Source organism: Polypterus senegalus, chromosome 1, assembly GCF_016835505.1.
Source record: "Polypterus senegalus isolate Bchr_013 chromosome 1, ASM1683550v1, whole genome shotgun sequence".
Lineage (NCBI taxonomy): Eukaryota > Metazoa > Chordata > Cladistia > Polypteriformes > Polypteridae > Polypterus > Polypterus senegalus.
The window spans coordinates 186,530,231-186,545,746 of NC_053154.1; the positions used below are offsets into that span (position 1 = coordinate 186,530,231).

At 37.1% G+C, this 15,516-nt stretch overlaps 1 long non-coding RNA gene across 2 annotated transcripts; it reads left to right on the forward strand.

Annotated features, from left to right (window-relative positions):
• Positions 1-9,675: 9,675 nt before the first annotated feature.
• Positions 9,676-11,921, forward strand: LOC120518768. Of its 2 annotated transcripts, none has more exons than XR_005631296.1 (4): positions 9,676-9,741; positions 9,908-10,010; positions 10,649-10,726; positions 10,993-11,921. It is a non-coding gene; the product is annotated as an uncharacterized LOC120518768 (long non-coding RNA). The 2 variants fall into 2 exon arrangements; XR_005631293.1 differs by having other exon boundaries at positions 9,687-9,780.
• Positions 11,922-15,516: the final 3,595 nt, after the last annotated feature.

A 15,516-nucleotide genomic window follows, 5' to 3' on the forward strand; every position in this document is an offset into this window, starting at 1 on the left:
ATTGATTACAAAGCAGACAAAAGAATTAGCCAGCCTCAAGTCCAATTCCCGCATTTCTTCTCTGACTAGTAAACAAAGCCTCACAACATAAAAAGTAACCTCCTGAAAAGTACAATAATGGAGTGTGGGAAAGTCTGGCTAGAGATGTTCACTGTGAAGAGAATAATGGCCAGGACCTGTTTTAGGTATGCTTCCTGCTCAGACAACAAGTAACAGCACCATGAAGAACCTGTTCTGCAGGTAAGTTTAGAGAGGAATTTGTGACAGAAGACAGACACAAGACTTTATCATTTTGACTTTAAATAGGGAGGTAGGTATTATTTTAATAAAGTATCAGGTAACAGACTGTTATAGAAAATAAAACCATTCTTAACTAAAGGTTTAGATATAATATTGGCAAGAGAGTAATGCAATTCATTTGCATAATAGAACCACCACCGGCATGTAGGATTTAGAAAACCCAATAATACTTGTCTGACCTGAAACAGTTTAGCACACAATTATTCTGTAAAATAAATGGATAAAAAGTGCATTGCCCTACTGGTTTAGGCTTTTCATGGCACAAGTCCATCACTGGTAAAATGGCAGACTATCGACATGCAGAACATGCTTTAACAGACATATCTACTTTATGCTTCTCTCTCACTCCTCTCTGCTACTGCAGATTGTACCATTAGGCAGGTTCTGACAAAAATTGCACAGCTAGCTACCTCTGTTTAAACTGATTTTGTTATTTAAAATATGGTGACATCTCTGTGGAATGAAAGATAGCTTACATATTTCTCTGTTTACAACTATGTGCTGAAGTAGCAATGAGTGTCAAAAGATACTATTTTACTGGAACTTGAACATGATCTGTAGCCCTGTTAATAGTCCATCCATCCATCCATTGTCTAACCCGCTGAATCCGAATAGAGTCACGGGGGTCTGCTGGAGCCAATCCCAGCCAACACAGGGCACAAGGCAGGAACCAATCCTGGGCAGGGTGCCAACCCACCGCAGGACACACACAAACACACCCACACACCAAGCACACAAGGGCCAATTTAGAATCACCAATCCACCTAACCTGCATGTCTTTGGATTGTGGGAGGAAACCGGAGCGCCCGGAGGAAACCCACGCAGACATGGGGAGAACATGCAAACTCCACGCAGGGAGGACCCGGGAAGCGAACCCGGGTCTCCTAACTGCGAGGCAGCAGCGCTACCACTGCGCCACCGTGCCGCCCCCTGTTAATAGTCTTCCCTTAAAAACTAAGTGTGCATCTTTTTTTTTGTTTATGCAGCCATATTTGTGTGTGTGTGCCTTTAGGCTTGCTTCTTTTAGAGTATGGGTTCTGTGCAAAAAATACAAGGGTGAAGTAAATCTTTAGTTAAAGAAAATAATTTGCAGAAGAAAATGTCTCAATTTTCAAATGAAGTACATGACAAGTACACTAGCAAAATAATGCTTAATAAGACAGACAGTATATCACCATTCAGCCCCAAAAAGCTCACCAGTCCTATGCACTTACTTCTTCTAAAATAACATCAAAAAACTACAATGTACATCATACAGACCAATCTCACTCTTGAATAATGATGATAAGATACTCTCCATAGTTCTAGCTAGAAGGATTGATAAAGTGCTTTCTTCTTAATATAATATATTTAAGTATTACATTTAACAACCAAAAAATCTTACTATCTTTGAATGCAAAAAAAAGCATTTGACATGGTTGAGTGGGACTACCTATTCACCACATTGCACAAATTTGGGTTCAGCTCAAACATATGTACATGGATCAAACTACTCTATTCTAGTCCAGAAACCTTAGTTCGTATTGACAACATTATTTCAAACTACTTCAAATGAGAACTCGATACTAAACAAGGATGTCCCCTTTTACCATTGCTCTTTGCAATTACCATTGAGCCAATGGCTGTTTAAATTCAAAATGCATCTGAGATAAAGGGGATTTTCAGAAAAGGACTTGAAAAGAATATATCTTTATATTCATATGATATGGTACTGTATATATCTGACCCACAAAATTGTGTGCCAGCAGTCCTAAAAGCACTAGCAGAATTGGAAAAGATATCTGAGATTTCTATTCCAGAATCTTGAAGACTCAGATACCATCCAAAATTCATAAAAATATTTAAAAATCCCTTCATTTCAACGGTCCCAGGGCACAATGGGGAAAGTATCTTTCACTTAACATTTCAAAAAAGGAGTGGAAGGCAGACATGCAAAGAATACACTGTAGCTCCATATCTGCAAAGCACTCAATTATTCAACTTACAATCTTCTATTAAGTGCATTTATTTCAATTAAAACTGTCCAAAATGTTTCCAGGACAAGATTCAACCTGTAAACATTGCAATTGAGCTCCAGCCTCAATGAGCCACATGTTTTGTGCGCGCACCAAATTAACAGCATTTTGGACAAACATCTTTGAATACCTATCAGACAGCCTTGGTATCACAATCACTATTAGCAGCTGTGTTTGGTGTACTCCCAGATAGGAGTAAACTGCAGAAGGAAAAACAAATCGTAATTACGTTTACTTTACTACTCGCACATAGACTTTTCTTGCTCAACTGAAAGAATCCCATCCCACCACAATGTCCTATGTCCTATACTATCTGAAGTTGGAAAAAGTCAAATTCTTACTCAGAGAATCTGTTCAGTTTTTTTTTTAATTTATGGCAGGATCTAATCAATAAAATTTTAGAATAAGCTTCTATATCGGGGGAAAAGGATAATCTTTCATCCTTACTGCTTCAAAGATTTGCTTTGATGGCTGGCTATCCTTTCTTTCTTTCTTTTGGGTAGGGGTTGAATTTTAGTTTTGTTAAGTTTAATTTGATTATATGGATTGTTAGCTGCTTTTAATTAAATTTAACAAAATTAAAAAAAAATCTAAGTCTAGTTTTGAAAGTACCTAAAGTCGTACTGTCTGCTACGCTACTTTGTAGCCTATTCCATGTGTCAGTGGTTCTCTGTGTAAAGAAAAACTTCCTTCCTGATATTTGTGTGAATTTTACCCTTAACAAGTTTCTGTGTCCCTGTATTCTTGATGAACTCATTTTAAAATAACAATCTCGATCCATTGTAATAATTCCCTTAATAATTTTAAAAACTTTTAACAGTGTGATGAGCTGTTGGTTGCAATTAACAGTTAAAGAAAATAGTGCTCCATATTTTAACTATGATTTAGGTTAAATGTTGGGCTTTGGTTACTAGGTGCATTGTTACTTTCGGTTTTGAACCCTGCTTATATTCCATTATATATATTGTGACGGACAGCTGGGTCCCATGCCCGGACGCCCCTGCTGCATATGTTCCGGGGGAGCCACCATGGACAGCTCAATACCTCCCCCGGGATGCTTGGTGGTAGCCTCCCTGGCCGTTGTTCGTTTCCCAGTCTCCCACGTGGCTCCATGGGACATGGAGTCCTCCACAGCCTGGTTGGGCGATGGGGTGGCCACTAGGGGGTGCTGCCGAGAGCCAACAACCCGGATGGACGAGTTAACAGCCCCACCCAGAGGTGCAATTGGGACCAGCTGGTCAAGCACCTGAAACACTTCCGGGTGGGCTATAAAACAGGCCAGCCTGCCTTTATTCGAGGCCAGAATCGGGAGGAAGAGGACGAGGTTGCCTGGGAGGAGTGGTGGTGCCAGGAAGGGTTGTTTGAGCTCTGTATAAAGTGCTTTGGGACTGTGTTGGGCCTGTGGGACACGGGGAAGACGTGTGCCCACGGGCGAAGAAAAATAAAAAGGCTATTTGTTTTACACGTGCCTCTGCGTAAGTCTGTGCCGGGTCGGGCGCTATATAGCGCCTTTTAGAATATATTCCATGTTTTTCAGTTGAATTCCTATTGAAGTCATTATGTTTGCAGGTGAGTTGTTGCCTCACATACAGTTAGATATCTCCCCATGTCCAACTGCACTTAATTTTTACATTAAATTTCCTTATTATGCAACATATTGTAATAAACTTTAACATATAAACTGAATCAAATTACATTCCACATTCTATTTAGTTTGAGCCATGGATTTTTAAATTGCATTTAGTAGCTTTTGTATTCATTTATTAGCCACAACTTTCCACTGAAAATTTGGAAAGGAAATAATTTAAAATGAAGGCGTTAATAAATATGTCATAAAAGAAATCCAACAACGTCAACAGCAATGTGACTCCTTATTCCTATAAAGCCTACAACAGCAACAGGGTAGTACGTGAGTCAAATTCTTTCAACTCAGACTTATAAAACAATGGTGAGCAAACAGGAATGGCAGCAAGCAAACGAAACGCAACGACTGATGCTGCAACAGGCAAATGAAAGGCTGCGACAAGAAATGCAAGTGGAAATACAACAGGTGCTGGGTAAAATTGAAACGCTTACTGATCAATTGGAGGATCTCAAGGTGACATTCACGACTAGGATTGAATTAGCCAAAAATTTAGTCACCAGTGCTGAAGAAAAAGCAGAAAATGTCAGCTCCGAATGCAAAAAACTCGGAGAAAGACTGGCTGCTTTGGAAGATGGAAGTAGAAGGTACAACGTCAGAATTGAAGGTCTGCCTGAGAATCGAGAAAGTTCAAACCCGGTGAAATTCGCTGCTGAACTTTTTTCTAAAATAATCGGGGACGACTTTAAAGCAGAATCTGAGATAGCAGCAGCTTACCGCGTACGCGGATCAAACACCGTTAGACCCAGACCAAGATCTTTTATAGTTCGTTTTGAGCGATTATCATTTAAGCTAGAGGTGATGGCACTCCTCAGAAACAAGGAAGATATTATATATGAAAATAACCACATTCGTATCTTCCTGACTTCTCTCCAGCAACAGCTACTAAGCGCGCCTTCTACAACATCAAACAGCGGTTACAGCAAGCCAGCGTCAAATACAGCCTCTTGTATCCGGCAAAACTGAAAGTGGAATGGCAGGTCATTTCTATGTCTTCGCTAGCAAGGAAGAAGCAGAAAAGAATTAAGAAAGCTGATCCGGACTATTCTGATACATAATAGTGAGTCATGGCGGTTAATAATCTACTGTCTGATCTATTCGTTTTAAAATAAGGGTTTTATCAGCATATATTCTCATTTTTCTCATTATTACTTAGTATTACTAGGCGCTATCTGTTTATGTTTTATTGTGCTTAATTACTTTTTCTTTCCTTTTTTTTTTTTTCTTTTTCTAATTATTTCATCTCTACCCTAAACAGACTGTTCAATATCATACCCTTGGTTTATTGTTATTGCTATTACTGCATTAAGACTTGTTATGCTTATTTTGGACACATCTTTAACACCATCACCGGGTTTATTATCTGGGTGTATCATCTTAATGCACTAAAATTGCTGAAGACTATATATATATTTTAAGTGCAAAATTTTTTTTTTTTTTTTTTTTTTTCTTTTTAAAGACTATATTGGTAACAAATATCTCTATCATTTAACCTAAAGCGCCGCTGCATGGGGCTTGTTTGCTTTGGACGTGCTCTGTCTCTGGGTATGTCAGAGGACTGGGACTATGTGAAGTGGGTTTTAGCCTCACTTGGGGAGGCAAAAGGGAGGGTGGGGGTTAAGGGGAGAGAAAGAGAGCAGGCTTGATCTATACCTAATCTATCCTATTAATCTTTATAATTATAACTACCAACGTAATAATAAGCTGCATGGCAACAACTCTTGGGGAAATAGGAACCATTAAGACCTAAACTGTCTCACTTCCAGTTAAGACTATAAAATGACATCAAAAACTCAGAATCAGTGTCTCCATGATGGGACAGTTAACTCGTAAGCTGGAATGTTAAAGGCCTGAATCACGAATTAAAGAGAAAGAAAGTACTTCTCACCTAACAGGTCTAAATGCTAAAATAGTATTTTTACAGGAAACCCACTTACTAAGCAAGGATCAGTTCCGCTGCAAAAGACTGGACTGGCCAAATGTTCCATTCTAGTTTTACAAAGAAAACTAGAGGTGTGGGAATTCTCATACATAGAACAGTACCATTTGTAGCATCAGATGTAGTATTGGATCCTGAAGGGAGATATGTAATGGTCATGGGAGACTTATCTAACTGTAAAATGATTTTGATAAATGTTTATGCACCTAATGTTGATGATAAGGAATTTATACAAAATTTATTTGCATCCATTCCCAATCTGAACACTCATAAAGTTATAATGGCTGGGGACTTTAATTGTGTTCTAAATCCACTTTTAGATAGGACTTCCTCCACAGGGGGAACGGCATCTAACACCGCAAAGATAATTACAAAGTTTATAACTGATCACAACTTATCAGATCCCTGGAGGTTTTTAAACCCAAATTCAAGAACATATTCTTTCTACTCACCAGTACATCATTGCTACTCAAGGATTGATTACTTCTTTATAGACAATAACTTCTTGCCTAAGATTAAATCTTGTAAATACGATGCTATTGTTATTTCTGACCATGCACCTATGATCTTGGAGCTAAAATTACTAAGCCCCATACACTCACCCGCAGATGGCCTCAACCGCTTCTATTAGCTGACGAGAATTGTACTGAATTTATATCCAAACAAATCAAATTCTTTCTAGAGACAAATACATCCCTGAGATCTCTGCAGGAATACTCTGGGAAACTCTTAAGGCCTTCTTAAGAGGACAGATTATCTCATATCTTTCCCACAGAAATAAATCCGAAGCCAAGAAAGTAGCAGAGATAAAAGCGAAATTACTAAAATAGATGAAGAACATGCCAGACTACCAAGAGACTCTACATAGAGGAGGCAGGCTCTACATTCAGAATTAAACCTCTTGACAACTAAAGAAACTGAACAACTAATTTACAAATCCAGACATCATTATTATGAACATGGAGAAAGCTAATAAGCTTTTAGCTCAACAAATTCACAAGCAAGAAGTGCAACGCAATCTCGTAATCACTAACACTAACGGAGATAAAATCGAACACAAAAATATAATGCACACTTTCAGAGACTACTATAAATCCCTATATACTACTGAGTTTAAAGAAGACAATACACAATCTAATGCATTTCTGGATACATTACAGATACCACAAATAGACGCTTTTAGTGCGGAGGAACTTGATAAACCTCTGGCATTATCAGAATTACTAGATGCTATAAAGTCACTCCAAGGTGGAAAAGCAGCAGGCCCTGATGGCTACCCTGCAGAGTTTTACAAGAAATTCTCGCTCAGCTAGCTCCCTCCTATTAGCAACATTTACAGAAGCCAGAGATAACCAATCTCTTCCACAAACCTTTCGCCAAGCACTAATCACTGTCTTTCCAAAACAAAATAAGGACTTATTACAATGTGCATCATACAGACCAATTTCACTTCTGAATAACACGTTAAAATACTCTCTAAAATCATAGCTAGAAGGATGGAGAAAGTGCTCCCTCGTAATATCACAAGACCAAACTGGATTTATTAGGGGCCGACACTTATCTTCAAATCTTGACGCCTGTTTAATGTAATATACTCACCAACTAAATCAAACACCCCAGAAATATTATTATCATTGGATGCAGAAAAGCATTCGACATGATTGAATGGAAATACCTTTTACTACATTGGAGAAGTTTGGGTTTGGCCCAACATTTGTGCATGGATTAAATTACTGTATACTAACCCAGAAGCTTCAGTTTGCATCAATAACATTTGCTCAGACTACTTTAAACTAGAACGTGGCACTAGACAAGGATGCCCTTGTCACCGCTGCTGTTTGCATTGCCATTGAACCACTGGCAATACATTGTCGAAATACTGATCAGATAAAGGGGATTAGCAGAGAAGGACTGGAACAGAAAATCTCATTATATGCAGATGACATGGTACTGTATATATCGGACCCAGAAAATTCTGTGCCTGCAGTCTTAGCAGCACTCACAGAATTTCAAAAGATCTCTGGTCTCAGAATTAATCTGAATAAAAGTGTACTCTTTCCAGTGAATTCTCAAGCATATAATATTAGATTAGACACCCTACCTTTTATCATTGCAGAACAGTTTAAATACCTAGGGGTAAACATCACAAGTAAACATAAAGCTCTTTATCAACAAAATTTCGCTCTGCATGGAAAAAATTAAACAAGACTTGCATAGATGGTCAACCCTTCATCTCACACTAGCTGGAAGAATTAACACTGTTAAGATGAATATTTCTTCCTAAGATGAATTTTTATTTCAAAACATCCCAATATACATTAATAAATCATTCTTTAAGCAATTAGATTCAACAATAACCTCATTTATTTGGAATTCAAAACATCCACGCATCAAAAGAGCGACCCTACAAAGACAAAAGGCAGAAGGTGGCATGGCTCTACCTAACTTCCAGTTTTATTACTGGGCAGCAAATATACAGGCGATAAGAACCTGGACACAAATAGAAGAACATACACAGGCTTGGACCGCAATAGAAGTAAAATCCTGCAGTACTTCTTTGTATTCCTTGCTCTGCGCTCCAATAAACACACGCTATCGGCAATACACTAATAACCCAATTGTGCTCCACTCACTTAGAATCTGGAACCAATGTAGAAAGCATTTTAAGACGGAGAAGCTTCTATCTGTGGCACCTCTGCAAGAGAACCACCTCTTTCAACCTTCACAAACATATGCAGTTTTAATATCTGGAAAAATTTGGAATTAACTTGCTTAGAGATCTTTATATAGACAACGTCTTTGCATCCTATGAACAATTACATTCCAAATTTAACATTCCAGCTACACATTTCTTTCACTATCTTCAAATCAGGAACTTTGTTAAACAGAACCTTCCAGATTTTCCTCATCTTCCACCCTCATCCATACTGGAAAAAATATTGCTCAATTTCAAGGACGTAGACTCCATCTCTACAATATATAAAATCATTTTACAATCCCTTCCTTTCAAAGATCCAAGAGGACACTGGGAAAAGATCTCTCAATTAATATATCAGAAAAGGAGTGGAAAGTAGCAATGCAGAGAATTCACTCGAGCTCCATATGCAAAGCATACAATTATACAACTCAAAATTATATATCGAGCACATCTGTCTCGACTAAAACTCTCCAAAATGTATCCAGGGCATGATCCAACCTGTGAACGCAGCAACCAAGTCCCAGCCTCACTAGGTCACATGTTCTGGGCCTGCACCAAATTAACATTATTCTGGACAAAATTTTTAATTACCTTCAGACAGCCTTGGACTCACAATCCCTCCTAACCCATTAACAGCTGTGTTTGGGGTTCTTCCAGAGGGTTTAAAGTGGAGAAAGACAAACAAATTGTGATTGCATTCACTACACTGTTGGCACGCAGACTTATTCTGATAAACTGGAAGAACCCAAACTCTCCTCTTTAAAGTCAGTGGGAAACTGATGTGTTATATTATTTGAAATTGGAAAAATCAAATACTCAGTTAGAGGATCTGTACAGACTTTTTCAAAACATGGCAGGATCTAATCAGTAATATTTTAAAATAAGTTCATAAAGCACAGAGAATTTATTAATTTAGGTATGTTTACAAAGCCTTAAATCTTATGCCGTTTGGCTTGCTCTCTCTCTCAAGGGTGGGGATCGATCTGTTCTTAACTCTATTTTTCTTTTTGTAAAAACTTGATTGCTTTGTATGGAGTGCAATAAAATTAATAAAAATAATAAAAAAATAAAAAAAAAAAAACAATGGTGAGCTACAAACCTGTGCTCATTTCACTGCTGCTCCTGTGGATCTTGAATGTGTCTGCAAGTTAGTATGGCCTTGGCTTTAATTTAGTACTTCTTTTAGGTAATAATCCATGCAGAGCCTTATTTATAATACTTTTTGAAATGTATTGACCTTTAAATGCACAACTCTGCAGTCTAAAAACATAATTAGCAGCTTCTTTATTTCTTTTTCTTTCTCATTTTTTAAGTGTATGAAGACTGCTGTGTTTCCTACACAATAAAGAAAATGAAGTGCCGTGCTGTGAAGGGCTATTCAATACAAACATCCAGAGATCTGTACAATGCCATCATGTGAGTCTTTTTATATTATGTTGTTTTATTTTACATCGTTACCTGAAAAGAATGATCTCATTACAATTCAGGAAATATGATTTGTTAAATGGATAAAAGGAGAAATAGCATAATATCTGTGATTTGATGCTGAATAAATCTAAATGCCATACAAACTTAATTTCTAATTACATTTCAAATCATATACCTAAAAATGTACAATAGTAATTCATTTACTCCTTATAAAAGAATCATAATGATTAAATCATGTCTAGCCCCAAAAACTCTCCTCATCCTTACTTTCTGAACCTTTTTCTCAAGCTCCAAGCCTCCCTTCCTCCTAGCAGTTAACCCCTTTTCCAAATGTATCTCCTGTCTTTTAGTCTGTTAGCACCATGATGGAAGTGTATTTTATGCTTTAGCCATAAACAGCTTCCAAATGCCCCCAAAGAATTACTTCCTGGTCCCATATGTCACATAGAAGCCCTGTGGACTTACACCTAGAGCTCTGTATGCAGAGACACAGGCCGAATGTGCATGCCTCACTGTTAATACAGGTCCCTATTAAAAGTGCTACATTTTGCAGCACTTTGTATACAGAAATGATTTCACTGCTATAATGAAGAGTTTTGGTTAACTTTATTAACTTTTTTTCCCAGTTTCCACACAAAATGGGGCACACAGATTTGTGCAGACACAAGTCAGCAGTGGGTGATGGACATCATTCATTGCCTAAAGTAAGTTTCTCTCTAAATGTTCTGTAATAATGGAGTACAATATCCTAAACAATGCCACAGTGAAAAAACAGTAAGTGGACCATAGCAATAACTGCAAACTACAGCTATAGTGAAATCTGAGCACTTGCTGCCTACTCTGCAATTAATCATCACAGCTCTTTAGTGACTGAAAAACAAGTTTGAATCTTTCACTCTTGTTGGCAGCGCCTTTAAGCTATGTGTCAAAATAAATATATATATTTATTTTCTTTTTTTTTTTCATTTAGGCACAGAGTGAAATTAATTTCTCAACAGAGCTAGAATGCTGTAGAGGAAGAACCTGCCAAAGCTGGAAAAGCAAGCATAACACAACTCTTTAGTTTTGTTTTAGAAACAATAGTCTTTAAAGGAGCAGAAATGTTTTTTATTTATTTCCTGATATGTGTGTTTATAGATACTTAAGTACTGATCCATGATTATATAATAAAAGTTCATGTCTTGATTGGTTAAAGGGATATATGGCAAAAGAAAATTGCTAACTGTTTTGAACTCACAATGAGGACACACACACAGTATGTGAGATTTTTGTATCTGGGAGATGCACAATGAACTGAAAATTAAAAATACAGACAAATCTTGGAAAACCAAGAGGTACAAGTAACAAAGCCAAAATGTACATCCAAAAGAAACACTACAAAAAGTTTGAACCAAACTTGGAGGAAAACTTAACTCCAAAAATGTTTATATCCAAAGCTATAAGATCTTTACGGAAACATCCCAAAGCTAGGATGCCAGAGGTCGCATGCCACCATCTTAAATAGGTCGAATGAGATGATGATATAATTTCTACATCATGTGCCCTGCAACAGTCAATGTAACTGTAAACAACATGACCACAGTCATGAGAGGAAAAGGGCATTAAAATGGCGGTGATTGCCAATGAAAGTGAACATACAATGGTGATGCAGTGAAGTCACCAAAACACCATGAAATATAAACTAAAAAAATAAAATTATAAATAAATAATGTGCACAAATGAACTTTTAGCCTTCACAATGAAAGACCATCACAGAGTAAGAGAACAATGGTGAATTAAGTTGGTTATATTAAACAATCTAGACAATTCATTCAGTTTAATAAAGCCATCCATCCACAGTCTTAAAAATAAAGGTGCCAGAGGGGTTTTTCAGAGCAATGCCATAGGAACAAATTTTTGTTCCCAAAAGACCCACACATGAAGGTTCCAAAACGAAACCTTTTATTTATTTAGATCTGTAAGAGGCTCCATAAAGTAAAAAAAATATCAGTAAAATGTAACAGATTTGTGAAATATCAACATCTTATAATTTTAAAAGGACTCTTGCTACATATGATGACACAGGTTAAGTTGAAGTTTTCTTAATCGATTCATGTCCTTCTAGGTAGCCTAGTATACAGTACATTATACATTTCCATTTTTTCTATAGAAGAGAAAGTTTCTCAAAGGCCAAAAAAAATCTTCATATGCAAAGGATCTTTCCCAGAATGCAATGGTGCCTATTCTTGCTATGGTACTACAAGGAACCACACAATCCATTAAAGAACTGTAAAGTGCCATTAAAGAACCAGGATGTTTAAGAATGCATCTGAGACACTAATTAATTTGACCAGTTCAGGATGACGGGGAAGATGTTTATCCAAGAAGCACTAAACATGAAGTGGAAACCAAACTCCATTGTGTCACATCTTCACATCTACCCTTACTAACAAAGAGCAACTTGCTGAAGCAAATCTCAAACAACAAAATTGAAAAAACAGGAATTTGCTGAAATTTTGAAATCAATGCTGCGTAAAACAAAAGACTTCCGCTGGGAAACTGAAGCTGTAAGAGTATCTTTTGAAAATTAAATTTTTAGAAAAAACAAGCTTCATGAAAGTTATTTGACAGGAAAATAACATTAAGTAACAAACTGCAGAAAAACATCCAAACCTAGAAGTTAAGCAGTTCATTTGTTGTGGAAAGGCCCATTTGAAGAGAATGCATTCTTTAATTTTGAGGTTGTAGAAGATGAATGAATGCAAGGCAATTCAGTCTACTCTCATTCTAGTTAATGCAGAGACTCATGCTGGAAAAAACTTTTATAGTGCAATTAAAACAAATCTTGCATTGCTTTGATGCTTTGATAAGCACTTTAAGATGTTCATCAGTATAAAATGCATTATAAAAAATATTTGTTTTATATAAGACAGTAGCTGAAGTAAAAAATGAATCAAATCCAGCAATGTAATTAATCAAGTCCCTTTAAATAGAATGCATGGTTTAAGTAGGAAGCTTGCAGGGAGGCAAAAAAAAACTACTCTACATTTGTAAGTGTGTTGTGTTGTTTGTTAAGATAATTTTTTAGACTTCCATTAACAATAAATGGCATCACTGTGATGCTAGTACAAATCCTGGCTTGGACACTGTGGAGTTCGTACGTTCATGTTGTGTTTCCATTGTTTTATTCTGGATGTTCTGTAGTCCACCCTACCACCCTCATCCCATAAATATTGGTGTTTAGTTAATAGTGTAAGAATGTGTGTGTGGGGTGTGTGTGCGCGTGTGTGTGTGAATGTAACAGGCATTGATTTCTGTCTCTAGGGGCTGCTCCTGTCTTGCACTGATTCCTGCTCGGGTGCTTTAAGAAGATTAATGAACACCAAACTACATTTGGCCAATCTTTCTCAAATTAAATACTAGGCTGCTTTAAAACTGCAACCTTTGCAGTAAATTATTTCTCCAAAAACATTTTAGTTCTAATAAATATGTATGTGTATTTCAGAAAAAATAAAATATAGCCAATTTGTGACTAAGCATTTTTCTGTTTTTTTATTCATTGCTGTATACACATTCATTTATCATTTATTACATATTGTTTTCCTTCCACATGCTACAAACTTGCATTATATGTGAATTGCCAACTCAAATTTCATTCAGCGTGAGTGAAAGGGTGGATTATGGCCTGTATTTAACTGGCATTCCATCCAAAGTTCATCCGCAATTTGGCCACTTACAACAACCCTAAAACTGGATTGCTCAGGTTAAGTAAACAGATGGATGGACTTGGTATTTCCTTTGTTTCATTCTTCTTGTTCAGTGTTTTCTTTTTACTGTTTTTATTTTATTGTTTAAATAAGTCTTGTCCAACATTTTTTTTTCTTCTCTTTTCACTAACTTCCTCTTTATTAATTCCGTATTTTCCCATTCCACATTCTGGTGGATTATAATCTCTGGGTTTTCACAGATAGGACATGCCACAAACACAAAGAATCTTTTAAAAAGAGCTGGGTCATTTGGTTTATATTTAAACCTCAGCAGTAGTTGAGCTAATGGTCAGGGATTCCCACAGGGTTTTTGTTCCTTTTCACTTGGTCTGATGTTTTCCTTTCCTAATTTGCTTGACAGCTTCACCGCAACTATATAAAGCATCTTCTTAATTCATTTTATTATGTTTTTGAATGTTACTCATTTTTGAAAATATCTTTATTTTGTGGCACTATTTCCTAACTGTAATGTGTGGGTTACCATTTTGTGTAGGTGTTATGAGTAGAACTGCCTCCTTGTATGCTGCTGCTGTGCTGGCAGGCTGTGTGGTACTTGCTGTGTAATCTATGACATCAAAGCAGCTAGGAGAGATAAGGCTGAAAAGTGTCTGAACATGAAGATTAAATTCCTTGTTTTAACATGCAATACAAAAGAAAAACAATTCTTGGGGAACATTTTGGCTTTGAATGTTATTTTGATCTTCTGAATATGATTAATGGTTTGCATTTTGTTGTTGATTATAGATTACTTTAAATTAAGTATAACACTCCTTGGCTTGTTTACTGACAGTTTTCCCTCTTAACAAGATGCTCAGAAATCTCTGCTATACACCAAATTATGTACTGCCCAATTTAACTAAAATTTCTCTTCATTATTAACAAAACAAATATGATTTGACTGCCAACATATCTCTATTCACTTGCCAAACCTTTGTTAGTTTAATTTTATTCCTGTTATCCTTCATTTCTTAACAACTAAAACTGTCTTGGATGTGGTTTATTAACTTCCTCTGCTTCAGTTTTTTTGGATTAGTCTTGTGCTTACGTTGCACCCATTACTCCAGTCTCTCAAAATCCTGTACTGGATTAAGCAGATTTGAAAATGTATGTATATTTGCAAAATTCATTGCCAGAAAGAGATGTCCAACACCTAAGGAATATAATTTTTGCCCAGACTACTTCAGTGGAATTTGATTTGGTGAAGCTCATAGAAATAACTTCACCATAACCAGTCCCAAGCCTGGATGAGAAAGGAGGAGTGTTGGCAAAATGGCTAGCTACCTTCTCTTTAAAAACTTTGACAGCTACAGAAACATTCACAAGAAAATAACAGGACATTACAACTCCTGGGGAGAATGGATTTTCTTTATTTTTTCTATGACATTGGGAGGTGAAAGCCAGAGGCATCTGGAAGTTTCTGAACTGACTTCCATTCTCTAGCCAGAGTCATAATTACCACCACGACATGGAATGTGTGATGGATGGCCGGTGTTTCAGTCTGGCCGGGACGTCCCTCAAATTGAAGAAAAAGGCTTTTTAGGGCACTACATCACCCGAGACGCTAGATGGCAGCTCCCCTGGATGGAAATGGTTCCCCAGATTCCCGCAGGGCAGCATGGGACATGGAGTCTGGTTCTTCCGCCCTTTTGGGTGCTGTTGGTGCCACCAGGGGGAGCTCACCAAGAACCAGGGGGATAGTATCATGATGTTAACCCGGAAGTACATAGGAGTCACGAGGACGGAAACCC